This window comes from Schistocerca serialis, chromosome 1 (genome assembly GCF_023864345.2).
Source record: "Schistocerca serialis cubense isolate TAMUIC-IGC-003099 chromosome 1, iqSchSeri2.2, whole genome shotgun sequence".
NCBI classification, from domain to species: Eukaryota; Metazoa; Arthropoda; class Insecta; order Orthoptera; family Acrididae; genus Schistocerca; species Schistocerca serialis.
Window position 1 is genome coordinate 11,101,205 of NC_064638.1, and position 16,568 is coordinate 11,117,772.

Below are 16,568 nucleotides of genomic sequence, written 5' to 3' on the forward strand. Positions count from 1 at the left end.
ACCCCAATGAAATTATAAGTAAAATTAAATCATTAAGCAATAAAATGTCAAGTGGTCTTGATGAAGTACCTGATTTCATATTAAAAACATGTGCTCACCACATAGAAAACCCCTTGGCAAAAATTTTCAACCTCTCTTTAAAAACTGGTGTATTTCCAGATGTTTTTAAAATAGCAAAAGTTACACCAATGCTAAAAAAAAGGGTCTTCGGAAAAAAATATCAAACTACCGACCCGTGTCACAGTTAAGTTTCTACTTAAAAAGTCTAGAAAAACTCTTCTATGACAGGCTTCTAAGTTTCATAAATAAATATGCACCACTTACAGTACAACAACACGGTTTTAGAAAGTCTAAATCTACACAGACACCAATTTTCGAATTCTTAGACTGCATTTTAAAATCCCTTGATCAACATAAATTAGCTGCAGGTATTTTTCTAGATCTATCAAAAGCCTTTGATATCCTGGACCATAACATTCTGCTCGAAAAATTAGAAAGACGAGGAGTAAGAGGTGTAGCACATAGCTGGTTGTTTTCATACCTAAAAAACTGCAGGCAGAAAGTATCACTTCAGTATGAATTCAACAAAATTAATAAAATAAGAAACAACTCCTTTCTTTCTAGCGAATTAACAATAAAACTTGGTGTACTGCAGGGCTCAATCTTAGGTCCATTACTCTTCTTGATTTATGTGGATGGCTTAGTTGAATATACGAGTCCCACAAAAACCATCCTGTTTGCCGATGACACCAGCATATTGCTCACTGGATCCAATCCAGAAACTTTGCAGTCCACAGCAAAAAGTTCTATGGAAAGACTTTCTGAGTGGTTCACAAAAAAACAAACTCATTATAAATACAGAAAAAACTGTGTGTGTCGATTTTCATTTAATTCCTCCAACTAATCAAATGTCTATTCAAGCACAATTAAAAAATGATACCCTAGAAAATGTAAGTGTCACAAAATTTTTGGGTCTATTGGTTCAGCAGGACTTAAAGTGGGGCACACATATAAATAACTTGTCTAGAAAACTATAATCTGTGTGCTATGGCCTAAGAATTTTAAAGGCTACAACAAGCAAAACAACAGTACTGCAGGCATACTATGCACAGTTCCACTCACTAGTCCAATATGGGATCGTTTTCTGGGGATACTCAATTCATAGTATAAAGGTTTTTAGAATGCAACAAGGGCTCTAAGAATAATTTGTGGCCTTAAAAAGATGGACTCCTGTAAATCCCATTTTACTGAGCTTAGTGTTCTAAATGTTCCAAGTTTATTCATTTATGAAACTGTCTTGTTCACTAGGGACTACCTCCTGAAAACAAGCAAACTGCTACAGAACAAAAATGTACACAACTATGGTACCAGAGGGAAATCAAATATACATCAAAAATATCACAGAACAACCACCTATTAGAGGAGCATAATTAACATTGGTGTAATACTACATAATAAGATAACAGAGGAAATAAAAAATGCTACTCATCCAATATTTAAAGCTAAACTAAAGGCATTTCTAATAAAGCACTGTTTCTATTCTGCCAGAGAATTTCTGAATACGTAACAAAATTAATTGTAATAGGTACCTATTTTTAATTTGCCTACTATTTTGCTTATACTATGTATTATTGTAACTTATATTTGACCTGTCCAATATCAATTGTACAATTTGTGCTGTATGATAAAACTGGACCAATAAAAAATCAAATCAAATCAAATCAGATTTTAAAATTTGTTGTTCCCCTCACATATTTGAACACATCATCAGTTTTACTTGCTATCTGAGGCAATGTAGGAAGGGTCTCACCCAGATGTAGATGAATGTAGGTTGAAGCAGAATATTAGCTTAAAGGAAAAACAGGTTGGGATTAAATTAGAATAGGAAAAGAAGAATTCTGCTTCTAGGTAGCAGTCATGGGAGGGGTGTAGGCCAGCGGCTTCAGGACGAATTAGGCGCAGGGTAATAGGTCACAAGTTTTGTGAAACCATGTGCTAGCCTTAGCCAGGTGACAGCAAACTTAGGTCAGTTATGCAGGAACTCTGAGAAGGAACATCAGGTTATTATAATTGGAGGAGCAGGAGACAGCCTGGCTATGAATCCAAGATAAATCATTAGGAGTGACCTGGATAAAACAGGAGCAGAAAATGGGCACACAAATGTGGGGTTTGTGGAGCTCTTTCTATGCCATGATCGGCTCTGGATAAACACTGCTATAAGGCACGACTGGACAGGATGCCCCAGACACCGGCAAAATCTCATGTAAGTGTTGTTCCAGTTGATGCTATTGGTAAGTGGGAATACACCTGCACCTAAATATGAAGGGGAAAGACAAGGTCGCTTCTCTATTAGTAGATACTGTAAGGAGGGCCACAGTTACACATGGGACGATCGCTGTGGTTAATGGGACCAGGCAAACAGGTTCTTTAGATTAAAGCCAAAGTCCAGACAGACAACAATCAAGAAAAATAGTACAAATGAAGCCATATGTACAGCAAATAGAGATAAAGCTATGGGTACTATCAACTTACTTCACCAAAATATCAGGGAAACAAAAAATAAAGTAGATGAGCTATTCGTGTGTTTAGATGATCTCAAAAATAAGAATGTGATTGATACACTTTGTCTGTCTGAACACCATGTAACTGTGGGGATGGAAAGTGTCAGTACAAATGGGTATAATTCAGCGTCTTACACTTGCAGATCTAGCATGGATAAAGGAGGAATTGCCATTTACACAAAACAAGGGTACAAATACAGAACTGTAGAAGTAAGCAAATTTTGTGTTGATCAGCACTCTGAAGTTTGTGCATGTGAACTACAGCTGGCTAGTGTATGTTGATATTAGCAACAGTGCACAGGTCCCCATTAGGAGAATGGGAGCTATTCATAAAAAACGTTTGACTTCCTATTATGCTGTCCGTCAGACAGAAAGAAGAAGTTATTAATCTGTGGTGATTTCAATATAAACTTTCTAAGCAACTCTGATAGGAAAAGTGAACAAGAAGTGTTATTAATGACATGTAACTTAGAATCAATGATCAATTTCCCTACACATATAGCTCAAGACAGTAGCACTCTAATAGATAATGTATTTGTAAAGCAAGAGGATGCAGAACTAACACATGCTTTCCCTGTGACAAATGGATTATCAGACCATGATGCACAATTGATTAACTTACAAAACCTAGCAGGGTGTACAGTTCAGAAACCATTAAGTAACAGTGTAAGGTTGCTCAGTCCAGTACCTATAGAGCACTTCAAAGAAAGTTTAAGAAATGTTAATTGGGGAGATGTACCTATATAATGAGCCAAATGCTAATGATAAATGCAACATATATCTTGATAGGTTTATATCCCCTTCTGAACATTGTTGCCCAAAAAAATTACTAAATGTAACACCATTTTTCCAAGAAACCTTGTATTGCTAAAAGTATTAAAATGTCTTCAGAAAGAAAAAGAAAACTGTATGAGATAGCAAGAATTAGTATAGACCCAGGAGTAATTTTACACTATAAAGTTATTGTAACATAGTGAAAGAAGTTGTCAGAAAATAAAGAGATACATATGTTAGAGATGAAATTAACAACTCGGGCAATAAAATCAAATCAATATGGAATGTTGTTAGAAGGGAGACAGGAAAAGTAACCACGGGGGTATGTAGTATTACTATTAAGGGGAATGAGACTATTTTAACCAACAGTACACAAGCAGTTAATGTATTTAACAACTACACAAGCAGCTAATGTATTTAACAACCATTTCTTAAGTGTAGGTAAAAAACTTGATGAGAACAGCTCAAGAAAAAAAACAAGCAGCACGTGGAAGAGTCAGTTTGGAGAAATCTTAAATTAATTTTCACCTAACAACCTCTTATGAAATAAGGAAAATCATTAAATCTTTGAAAAATAAATGTTCAGTTGGAGTAGATGACATCTCTAACAAGATATTAAAACAATGTGGAGAATTTACAACTGATGTTCTGAGTCACATATGTAATGCATCACTAACTCAAGGTATTTTCCCAGACAGTTTAAAATATGTCATTGTCATAGCCTCTCTAGGAAAAATGGGACACCACATATGTCAATAATTACCGGTCAGTATCCTTGCTTACAGCATTTTCAAAAATCACCAAGAATGTAATGTACTCAAGAATGGTTAGCCATCTCAACAGTAATGGGATACTTAGTAAATCACAGTTCGGATTTCAAAAACGCTGTTCTACTGAGACAGCTATATACAATTTCACTGTCCATGTAATAGAGTCTTTAAATAGTAAAATATCGCCAATAGGAATTTTCTGTGACTTATCCTAAGCATCTGATTGTGTGAACCATGACATTATATTACAGAACTTGCAATTCTACAGTATAAATGGAACAGCATATGAATGGTTTAAGCCATATCTACAAAAGAGGAAACAAAAAAGTTTCTTTCTATGGTTTAGATGATTTAAGGAAGTTTGCCACTTCATGTAACTGGAGTGAAATTAAATTAGGTGTTCCACAGGGTTTGATCCCGGGTCTCCTTCTGTTCTTGATATAAATGAATGATCTTCCTACCTTCTCTGAAACAAGAAGCTAACCTGACACTATTTGCTGATTATGCAAGCATCATTATTTATCCAGTAAAAGAAACTCCAATAGAAAATGATACAAATAATGAATTTGCAAAAGTTGTTCATTGCTTTTCTGCAAATGGGCTTGCTCTGAACTTAAAAAAAAAAAAAAAAAAACACAGTACATCCAATTTTCTGCCACAAGGAGTACAGTTCCTTCAATAAAAATAACACATCAACAGAAGTCAGTAGACAGGGTAGAGCATACTAAGTTTGTAGGTGGACATATAGATGAGATTCTTAATTGGAAAAATTCATATTTTGGATCTCCTAAAGCGACTAGGTTCAGTAACTTTGCAATCAGAATAATTGCCAATTCTGAGAATATAGAAATTAGTAAGCTAACATACTTAGCACAATTTCACTCTCTGATGTCATACGGAATTATATTTTGGGGTAACTCAACACTTGGGCAAATGTATTCACTGTTCAGAAGAAAGAGGTTAGAATAATTTGTGGGACTCATAGTCGCACATCTAGGCATCTGTTTAAAAGGTTAGGAATTCTTACAACAGCCTCATAGTACATTTACTCACTAATGAAATTTGTTCTCAATGACATGGACCATTTTAAAAACAACAGTGACATTCATGATTATGATACTAGAAGGAAGAAAGACTTACACTCTCCTCTTCTTTACCTATATTTGGCACAGGAAGGGGTAAAATATGCTGCTGTAAAACTTTTTGATAAATTACCAGATGAAATAAAATGTTTGACAGACCATACATGAATTCTTGAATAGGAATAAATAAATTTATAGGTATAATATATGAGTTTTGTGCCATTTAATAATATGGGGTACATGATAAAAATTTTAAGCATAAAAAAATTGATTCATGTATGCATTTATTATGCACTTGACACATTCCACATCATAATGGTTACTGTGAGAATGATCAATGGAACACATAACCAAAACAAATGAAACTGATTGTTGCCCACAGCAACAAGGTCTTGCAATGCAGACTTTGTCTGCCCACTCTCTACTGCCTTTCTTATGTAAATCTTGTCCCCTCCACACTTCTCTACTGCTCCACTTCACTGTGTGATAACACCTTCCTACATGGGCTATAGTTTCTGCAAAAATACTTAACAGCTATTTAAGAAGCATAAAAAAATCGAAAAATTGTGTAATTTAAGACAGAAATATAGTGAATACACATCTTTTATGAGTTTTTATTGTTTTTAAAAATTTAAGTGAAGGTACTCTATTTTGCAGAAACATACAGAGAGAATAAAAACATTCTTGTATTCAGATTTGGGTCTGTTCGCTACTTAATAAATTCATGAATTTCATTTACAGTTTGGCACTGGAATAGACATTCCAGACATTTCTTTTGAAATCTGGCTTTAACGTTAAGGACTTTTGAATCACAGAAATTATTCAATACTCGAGATGAGAGTGAACTCAAACACAGTTTTATAAAAAATGTCAATAATCCACTCACTCTGCTACGGTCTGCTATAGGAGGAGATCAGTACAAGGAATCAGCTTCAGTTATATATTTGGCAGGATCTAATATAGATTAAGGCATGCATGGCAGTTAAAGTTGAAAAAGTCAATTTGTTTTCACATTGAAACAATAAGAGGAATTTATAACCCACTGCCTGCCATATTGCCATATAACAACAATGGAAATTTCTGGATGAACTAAAACATAAAATAAGGACTGTAGAGGACTGATGTATCACACATGTAAACACGCAACAGAAAACATTATTCACACTAGTTTTTGAGCTCTTTACCTTCCTCCAGCGAAAATGCACATATTCACACACACAACCACACAAACTCCCAAGCACACTCTCCCACAACTATAGAAAGGTTGACTAATGATTATTGAGAGCAGTTGCCTGCACAGCTGCAGGTGCTGAGGATGTAGAGAAGGACACACAAGGCAAGGAGGGATAGTGGGATTAATGTGGGGAAGATCTTTCGACAGATGACTCAGTGGCTGCACACCAAGACAAAAGTAGTGCAGAAGATAGAGGGGAAAGGAAAGGGGGGACAGGGGTGAGAGAGAGGGGTGAAGTGGGAAGATGGGGAGGGGTGAGAGAGGGGAGGATATAGGAGGGGGAGGGAGTGAGAGAAGAGGGATAGGGGCAAGAGAGGGAGGGGGTGGGAGGGGAAGGGGGAGAGAGGAATGGGGAGGGGAAGGGGAGTGAGGAGGGAAGTGGAGAGGGTGCGGGTAAGAGGAGGGGAGGGGAGGTGGCAGATGGGGGGAGGTAGACTGGGAGGAGAGGGGGAGGGAGAGGGGGAGGGAGAGGTGGGAGTGAGAGAAGGGGAGGGGAAGAGAGGGGGAGGGGAGAGAAGAGGGGGGAGAGGGGAGGGGAGAGAAGAAGGGGTGGGAGGGAGGGGAGAGGGAAAAAGAGAGGGGGGAGGGAGGGGGAGAGAGAGAGCCCACTTGACACGACACGAGGCAGGAGGAGGGGGGGAGGGAGCAGCAGGACATAATCTGGACAGGAAACGAATGCTGTAGACAGATGAGAGAAGGGAAAAGGTCAGGTGAGGCAGTGGTAGACAGTTAAATGGAGGTTTAGGCCAAGGGGATTGTACAAGTGCAGGATATGGTGGAGAGACAATTCCCACCTGTGTAGTTATAAGAAACTAGTGCTGCCAGGGAGTATCCAAATGGCTCCCTTAGTGAAATAGTTGTGGGAGTCACCTGTGTTGTGGTGCACAAAATGTTCGGCAACTGGTTGGTCATATTTGCAGTTTGCCATAGTTTGGAGGTAACTATTCATGCGAGTAGATGGTTGATTACTTGTCATGCCCACATAGAACACTGGGTAGTAACTGCAGCATAGCTGACACAAAACATGGTTGCTTTTAAATGTGGCCCTGCCTTTTATTGGCTAGGAAATGCCAGTGAGTGGACTGTGATAGGAGATGGTTAGGTGTGTGGGACATATTTTGCACTGGAGTTAACCACAAGGGAATGACCCATGGGGTGCATTCGGAGTAGGTTTGGAATAGGGACGGATAAGTATATTCTGTAAACTGCGTGGGCAGTAGAACACTGCACGATGTGAACAGGATACTGTCTGTCAATAAGGTTTTATCGAGCTAGTCCACAGACAGATCTGCTGTGTCATCTCCTGAAACACCAGTAAACCTGTTAACCAGCCACCGACCAGCACTCCTCTGATCTGCTAGTATCACCTTGGCCTTGAAAAGATCAACAAAAAGCTCAACCACACCCTTCACCAGGTTTTCAACTACCTCTCATTACACCCTGAGATGAGGGACATTGTACCTTAAATCATACCCACATCAACCAAAGTAGTGGTTTGCCAAGCACCAGACCAACAGAATATCCTTGCCATACAGCTCCCAATCCTGCACCCCATGGGTCATTTCCTTCTGGTCAACACAGGAGCAAGACACTTCCATACACCAACCCACCATCCACCACCTCGTACTGCAGTCAAGTCATATGCATTGTAATGTTCTGATATAGGCTAGATGAAGTGTATGAGAACTTTAGGGGAGTTTCAGGTGAGACATAGTTTTCGAGCAGTCAGGAGCAAATGCCAAAAGACAAACATCCAGTGATAGCAGGTAGCTCCTTGGGTCAGCACCAAACACTGTCACAGGGAGCACCTACAAGTGGTGTGGATTTTGCGACTCTTGGAGGATACTTGTAGGAGACTCAAACAATCGAAACGTCAGGATGGAATGAAGACAATATTATGAAAAGGATAATTGCTACTCACCATATAGCAATGATGCTGGGTCAAAGATGTGGACAACAAAACAACTTTGCGACAGTCTTTTTGTTGTGCCTATCTGACTCGGCATCTCCACTATATGGTGAGTAGCAACTATCCTTTCACAATATTATAGGAGACTCAAGGAATTCTAGAGTTTCATAACAATCAATTACTTTATTCCAACCTAACTACTACACTGAAGACCATTTATAAACATAGATGAGAGAGAACAGAAGAAGAATCACCCAGTGCTTCATTAAGTACAAACATTTGAGAGCAACATTAAAAGTGAGAAAACAGACTTAAATTGGACATTACCCAAGGTTGGTGTTGAGCAACACGTAATCCCAACACTCTGACTGAGAAATACTTGGAATACGAAAACCTGAGGCTTTAGAAAGTATTCTGACAGCACAATGTTTCTGCAGCCACCCCACTAACACTACTGGAATGTCACAGTCATTTGCCAGTCTAACATGGGGCTTTTCTCCTTCATGGTGCCTCCAACCAATTCCATTTTGGATCCTTCCCCTTCTTCTTCTCTGCTGGATGACTGCTTCTAGCATTCAGACTAACAAGCTGTACATTTGGTAGCAACAGCATCCAGCTGAAAGCTAAACATCACTGCCCTTCTTAGTACGGTAAGGAACAACAGTGTTTTACATCGCCATGCTTCACCCTGCAGATGCAGGCTTCTATCTCATGAGCAGAGGCCTCTACTTCAGCAGTTTTCTTCATTTTCCCTCTCAATCTAACTTCTGTGAAACTACTGATGCGGCTATTCTTAGGTGTAATGGTCATTCTTGCTGCATGTGCTAAGAAATGCCTGTTTATGATTATCGCCTACTTACAACAACATGTAGATGGTTGTGGAGATACTAATTAGTTCTCTTTATCATGACTTATACCCTGGGACAGCTGTCCAAGCATTTGCAGTTCGTAAGTTTCCTCCATTACTATTTCCCTAGAGTAACCTAAAAGCTACGATTTACGCCTGTACCTACAGTGTGTCTCTGGTTTCTTGCCTCGGAGCACTCTTGCTGACTCCCAACAGTCTCAAGCTTAACAGTGAATGATTCAATAAGTTGTTAATATATGACAGCATTTCCTTTCCAATGGCCAATGGCCTTGCCACACTGATAATACTGGTTCCCATCAGATGACTGAAGTTAAGTGCTGTCAGGCTTGGCTAGCACTTGGGATGTTGGTAAGCGGGATGCACTCAGCCGTTGAGACAACCACGTAAGGAGCTACTTCATTGAGAAGTAGTAGTTACGGTCACGAAAACTAACAATGGCCAGAACAGCAGTGGGCTGACCACATGCCCCTCCACAACCACATCCCGTGACGCCTATAACCTGCTGTGGCAATCACTTGATACCATTTGGGCCCCCCAGGGCCCATCCAGACAGAGAATTTCCTACCCAATAAAAGGCAAGGTCATGTGTAAAATCCGAAAAGTTTACATCAGCTATGCTGCAATTACTCTGCAGCATGCTATGTGGGCATGACAAGTAACCAATTGTCTACTTGCATGAGTGGCCATCGTCAAAATGTGGCAGTCTGCAAACTTGATCATCCAGTTCCCGAACATGCTGTGTACCACAGCACAAATGACTTCAACAGCTGCTTCAGTAACTGCGCAAATGGATTCCCCTACCAGAATAGTTTCTCTGAACTACATAGGCGGGACTTCCCTCTCCAACACATCCTGCACTCACGCAATTCCTCTGATCTAAACCTCCGTTAATCAGTTCCTCATTACCTTTTCCCTTCTCTCTTCTGTCCTCACCACTCCTTTTCACTCCAGATCATGTACTGTCTTCTCCCAGCACTCTCCCCCCACCCCCAGAGGTGGCATGCATTCTCTCTCTCTCTCTCTCCCCCCCCCCCCTCCCTTCTACCCTTTTCCATCCTTCCTCCTTCCTTCCTGTCTCCCTCTTCATCTCTACCTTCCTCTCCCTTCCTCCCATCCCTTTCAACCCCACTTCCTTTCTCTATCTCTTACAAACTCTACCCTCTGAATTTCTTTTGTCTTGTTGTGCAGACACTGAGTCATCTGTCGAAAGACCTCCTTCACACTATCCTACTAACCCCTCAGTTCTAGTGCATTCTTCTCTCCTCCCTCCCCACCACCATCTGCGCAGGCAAGTGCTCTCAATAAGCGATAATCAACAGCCAGTCTCACTGCAGGAATGTGGTTGGGCGTCTGTCTGCCTAAATATGTGTACTTTTTCTAGAGAAAGTGTAAGAGCTCGAAAGCTAATATGAATACTGTTTTCTACTGCATGTTTCTATGTGCCACACCTCACTCCACTGGTTTCTCTTATATTATACTGTTGTTTAGATCTAGCAAGTACACATTAAAAAGGGTTTGAGCCTATTCCTCGAGCCAATATGACATTTAAAGTTACATGCAGCAGTTTAAATAATAAAATGTGTATTAAATAAAACACTCATACTCAAATGTTTACAAGGAAGTAATCAGTTTATTTTAACTTCGAGTCTCTACATTACATAACTTACCCCACCATCTATTATGTATAATCCTTTGTCTTCCTTCACAATATTGCAGTGAGACCTTGACACATACATTGATAGGCAATTGATTTCATTATATCGTGCCCTTCCAACTCTGTACTGTAAACAGAATTTCAAACTGTTATCATATCTGTGTTACATGATATGGAGTATGTGAACTTACACTACATCTTACTTGTTGAACATGTTATACTTGTTGGATAATAGATGAGAAGCAAATATGCCTAAAATGATTGGAGTTATAAATAAAGATGTTTTTGGTTAAAATGAAAGCATGTACTGGAGATGTTATGGTAATAAAACAGTGAGACCACATGACCTAGAGAGAGACGTAAACAAATAAGAATTGTTTCTTCTCTGTAACATCTGAGATTTATAACGAGGTGCACATTTATAAGGAACTATTATAACATCTATTATTTTTGCTTATATAAGGTTCCAACTGTTTGAAGAATAAATTATGACTTCTCAATTAGATATTTTAGCTGTTGTTCTTGTTGTTGTTGTTATCTTCATTCTGAAATATGTCACAATTTTGTACAATAATAGAGAAGCAGATGTGCCTAAACAGAATGGAGCTTTAAATGAGGATACATTTGCTGAAAATAAAACCATATTTACAGAACTTGCTAATAGTGATAAAAGGGCAGGATCATGTGACACACAGAGCTATGTAAACAAATACGAAATGTTTCTTCTCTGTAACATTGGGGATTTATATTGTTACAGCTATTATTTTTGCTCATGTATAAGGCTCCCCACTGTTTCAAGAAAATTCCAACTTGACAATTAGGAGCAGCTGCAAAAGTTACAAAGTGTAACATAAAACAAACAAGGTATCTGGCCTTGTAAGTAAGATATGGACATAATGTTGAAGGAAATCACGAGTTTACACAGCACACAACATTGTCTTCACTGATAATGATAAAATATTTTGATAAGCTAGATGTTAAAATGATTAAAATAAACAAATACGCCAGGATGTAAAGATCACGATAAAAAGAAAAAGCTTAGCATTGCGTGAAACTCTCTCTCTCTCTCTCTCTCTCTCTCTCTCTCTCTCTGTCTTGTAAATTCTTGATTGCCTTCATCATGGTGTCCATATTCTACCTACTAGGTCCAATGGCCTATTTGTTTTTTCTTATACTTCATAACTTTTGTTGCTGCTGATTGTGAAGTTAGGATTATTTTTTGAAACATTTGGAGCCTTAAGTGAGCAAAAATAATGAGTGCAATAATGGGTCCCTATAAACATCCACCATGTTATAAGTCCCCGATGTCAATGAGAAGAAACAGTTCTTATTTCTTTACAAATCTCTCGGAGTCACAAGGTCTCACTCTTTTATCCCTACAGCATGTCCTGCAAATACATTCTCATTTTTAGCAAAAACACCCTAATTTAGAATTCCAACCTGTATACATTTGTATGTGTGGCAATGAACATCAGACAAAACAGAGATGAGCTAAGCACACTGAAAAACATTAAAGCATCAGCTTTGAAAGACTGAGAAATCAATCAGGCAAAATACAGTTTTAAAAAGAGATCCACAGCAGCTGCATCAACCATAAAAAAAAAAGAAAAATATAAAGAAAGAAAGAAAGAAAAATAAAGAAAGAAAGAAAGGAAAGAAAGAAAAGATGTGATCTCCGTTTATCACAATTCCCTTGTCTGTTGTCTGAAAACAGAATGCACCCAGTAAAATGTAATGCACTAACTGTAGAGGGAGAACAAGGCTTGTATACAGTAAGCAGATTAAAGTGGATATAGGTTGCAGTGGTAATGCAAAGATGAAGAGGCTTGCACAAGGTGGTCCATGTGGAGAGCTACATCAAACCAGTCTGAAGATACATCATCTTCATCAAATCATCATCATTGTCAACAACAATTAAAACATAAATAGACAGACCAAGGCTACTGTATTTTCTCTGTCTGAGTGTGCAGATGATATTACATCATGGCAGCAGTATATCTACATGCACACCATAAGCTGGGTGTTCCCAAGTTAGATGACAACCAGCATCCATGTGAAAGTGGAAGTGTCTTTTTCATGACAAGTTATGCAGATTATCATCATCTTGCCTTTCGCTGCTGTGGGTGTGTATACATGCCCTGCTACATTGCTGCTCAGGTGAATAAAGAGCTAGTTGTGTTTCACAGGAACGATGTTTTCTGAACCCATGTTGACTGTGTGTCAATAGGCATGGTGTTGTGGAAAACGGTGGACAGCATACTGCACATGTTTTGCGCCAGTCACATGGAAATTAATAATACGATTTGATTTTTATTGATGCTTTTTATGTGCTTTTTTGCTTCTGGACAATTAAAAACCGATGTGATTGATCCTTTTTATGCGGTTTTTGGCTTCAGGACAATTAAAAACCGATGTGACTGATACTTTTTATGTGGTTTTATGCCTCAGAACAATTAAAAACCCATGTGAGTGATGCTTTTTATGCGGTTTTGACCTCAGGACATTAAAAATAGATTTTTCCCATCTTATGAGACATGACCTTGCCATGGTGGATGGGCTTACTTAACTAACAGTATCACAACTGTACACCCATGCACACTGAGTAGTACAGTTTGTTTAAAGTCAAACATACACCTTAGGTATCGTTGTATGATTCATTCTTCATTTTTAGTTGACCACTATTAAATCATGATGCTTACAGCGCCCTCTTTTGCTACATTTTGTAACGATTTGTTTTTCTTCTGCCATAAGTTTTCCCCCTTCTCCGATAATATTCCATATCAATTTGAAGTTATTCTGACCAGTGGTGTTATTTCTACAGTGGTTTGAAAGTTGAACTTTAATTATAATGTTTCTGTATTTTTAATTATTTCTAGTTCATATTCCACATCATGGTCTCTATCCCATCTCCTTGGATTATCATTAACATAAAATTAGGTAGAAGCAGAAAGTGTGAAAAAGCTATCTATGATGTTAATGTTACTTTACACAAATTTAATCTTTCATTTTGTTGTCACAATGCTACAAAGGCCAGTTCCCCTGCTCTTGGTAATCAGAAGTCCATACCTGGCTCTAAAGCTGGGTTTCTACTGGCATGAATTTCTTACAAGTAGATCCCCTGCTACCACTCCCATAATTCAACATACGTGTGGAAACATGCAATTTGCATGTTGTTATGCCAACTTACACCTAACTTTTGAAAGTTAAGTGGCGTTCTACCTCCTCCACCATCATCTACAAGTTTCAGCAACTATGATTAGTGGATCTGCTCTCATTCTACTCTGATTCATTCAACAGCACAGATCTAGAATTGTTTGTTTATTTACGTGAAAAGTTAGCATCATACCAAAATAATGTGCTTGCTCTTCAACTAAGTTAATGAATACCTTCTAAAGTGACAAAATATTCTTAAACTATGTGACAGGGACATCTTTTTAACATTCAACAACTCTTTATAATCATTTATTTGTATCAGAGTAACATATCATCTTTCAAAGCGACGAAATGATTAAACAGTATCGTTACTGGCAGAATGGACTTGTCGAAGTTCATATTACAGCAGAACACTCAATACTGTAAAGGTATTTTTTATTTCAGTATAGTGATAATAAGGTCTTGCTTTAGTCATTGAGTGTAAGTACTATGGCGAAATAGAAGTTTATTTTTAACTTTAGAGAATTAAAACTACTCTTGTCCATCATTAAAATCCTATGCAAATATGACAGTGTTCATATTGGCGCTGTTACTGAGTGATTACTTTTCTCCACAGCTTTATAAATTCTGATTACAAAATAAGTGTTGCACCAGTGAAACAAACATATACAAATATTGCAGTGACATCAGTTTGCCAGATGTGTCAGTGTTACTTCTAATTTAATGTGAGGTGGCATGACAGCTTGCATACGTGTACTAGATCTTGCTACAGAGCCACAAATATAGCTCAAAAAAGATTTCAAAATTGATGTTACTCATTCAAAAATGATTTTAAAATGAATGCTGTCTCAAGCAGATAACTTCCTCATTAGCATACTGGATGTTCCCAAGTGATTGCTACAAGATGTTCACTCCCATACCCAACTTTAATAAAAAAAATATGACCTTTTAAGTTGAAAAAACTTTTTGAGTATCCCATTCATCAAAAAACAAAGTTCATTGTATATTTTATTTTTAGTTTCAGAAATGTTGATGTGCGAAATCAGATGATTGTTTTTATACACACTGTTTATAATTCACTAGGTCTCAGTGTGGTTTCAGGCCCCAATGGTTCATATTCAAAGATGTTTGAATCAAAAACATCTACTGAAGGCACTCTAGCTGATCTGATTAATGTATTTGATTTAGTAAACTGGAGATACCAAGGCATTATGGCATCCATGACTTGGAACCTTTGCCTAAGGATCAATTCTTCAGTCACTGTCATTTGCAATGTTTGTTAACGATCTTCAGAGTAATTTGTCATGTATATCTGTACATGATGCAGATGACACAATGACTGCAAATTCTGGAAAAGATGTGAACAAACTGAAACTACAAAACGGTGAGTCCTTCAAGTTATCAAATACTTGGTTTAATGCCAATGAATATCTGGTAAACTACTTGGCATGTATATGGATGCAGATTTTATCTGTTGAGTAAACTACATAAATGTCTTTCTGAAAAACTGTACCTTTGTTCATATTGTGCATTGTTTCACTTTTATATAAGATTTGGTTTTGTTGGGTGGGGTGATTCTCCTGGAGAAAAAAAATATAGCAGAAGTAGAGCATTAGCTGTTTCCATAACTGAAACATCTTGTGGGCCTAATTCCAAACAGTAAATTGTATTAATAGTTACATGTCTCTTCATACAGAGTTGTCCCTTGCTTTAAAAGAAAACCACCACCAGTATAGCCTAAGGCAGCCTGTGCACAAACATAATACTTATCAAATATTAAAAACAGATACACAAACAACTAGAGAAAACGCAGTGTAGTTACAAGTGTCTAGTTACAAGACGTTTTAGTATATTACCTTCATAGGTACCACAGGTCTCACTAAAGTGGCTGAAAGAGAAGGTCTATCTTAAACTTGAAGAATATGAGAATTGTGTAGCGGTTGATCTTAATTAATAATTAATTAACAAAGTTTACAGCTTCCACCACCTGAGGAGGTGCAGTGGGGAATTAGTCCACATTAAAGAAGAATTACATGATTGTCAGAACACTCAATAAAGAAGTAGATCAGAAATTGAAATAATGGCCGTAATCTAAACATACTGTCTCACAAAAGGGAAAACACTTCATCCTGACAACTCATTGAAGAGCCCAGACTACTTCTGTGCTGTAAATCTGAATAAGAAAAATAAACAGAAACCCAGGAAAAAATAACGATTTTGAAGGGGGTTTCATCGAAAAATATTGTTGTTGTTCTTAACTATGTGACCAATAGTTGAGATTATAGTAGCACACGAGCCATTACCAGCAATTCAATAAAGAAACTTTAGAATACCTGCTTGGTTGATGAGTAATTATTAAAGCCATCAACTCTGCTGTTGAAGAATGAGTGGGAAGATCGTCAATCACAATTTCTAAGGACTAAAACTGTTTCATTGGTTCCACAACTATGTCATAGAATTGAGAAGCAATGGAGTCCACCTGGCACAGTGATCCAGCTCGCCATCAGTGTCCGCTACACACCATGCTGCACAGCAACTGTGGTGAGCTGTACTTAATTCATAC

The 16,568-nt window shown here is 38.0% G+C and overlaps 1 pseudogene; it reads right to left on the reverse strand.

The window, feature by feature from the left end:
• LOC126460284 (molybdenum cofactor biosynthesis protein 1-like) overlaps positions 1-16,568 on the reverse strand; it is a 227,469-nt pseudogene that overhangs the window by 182,254 nt on the left and 28,647 nt on the right.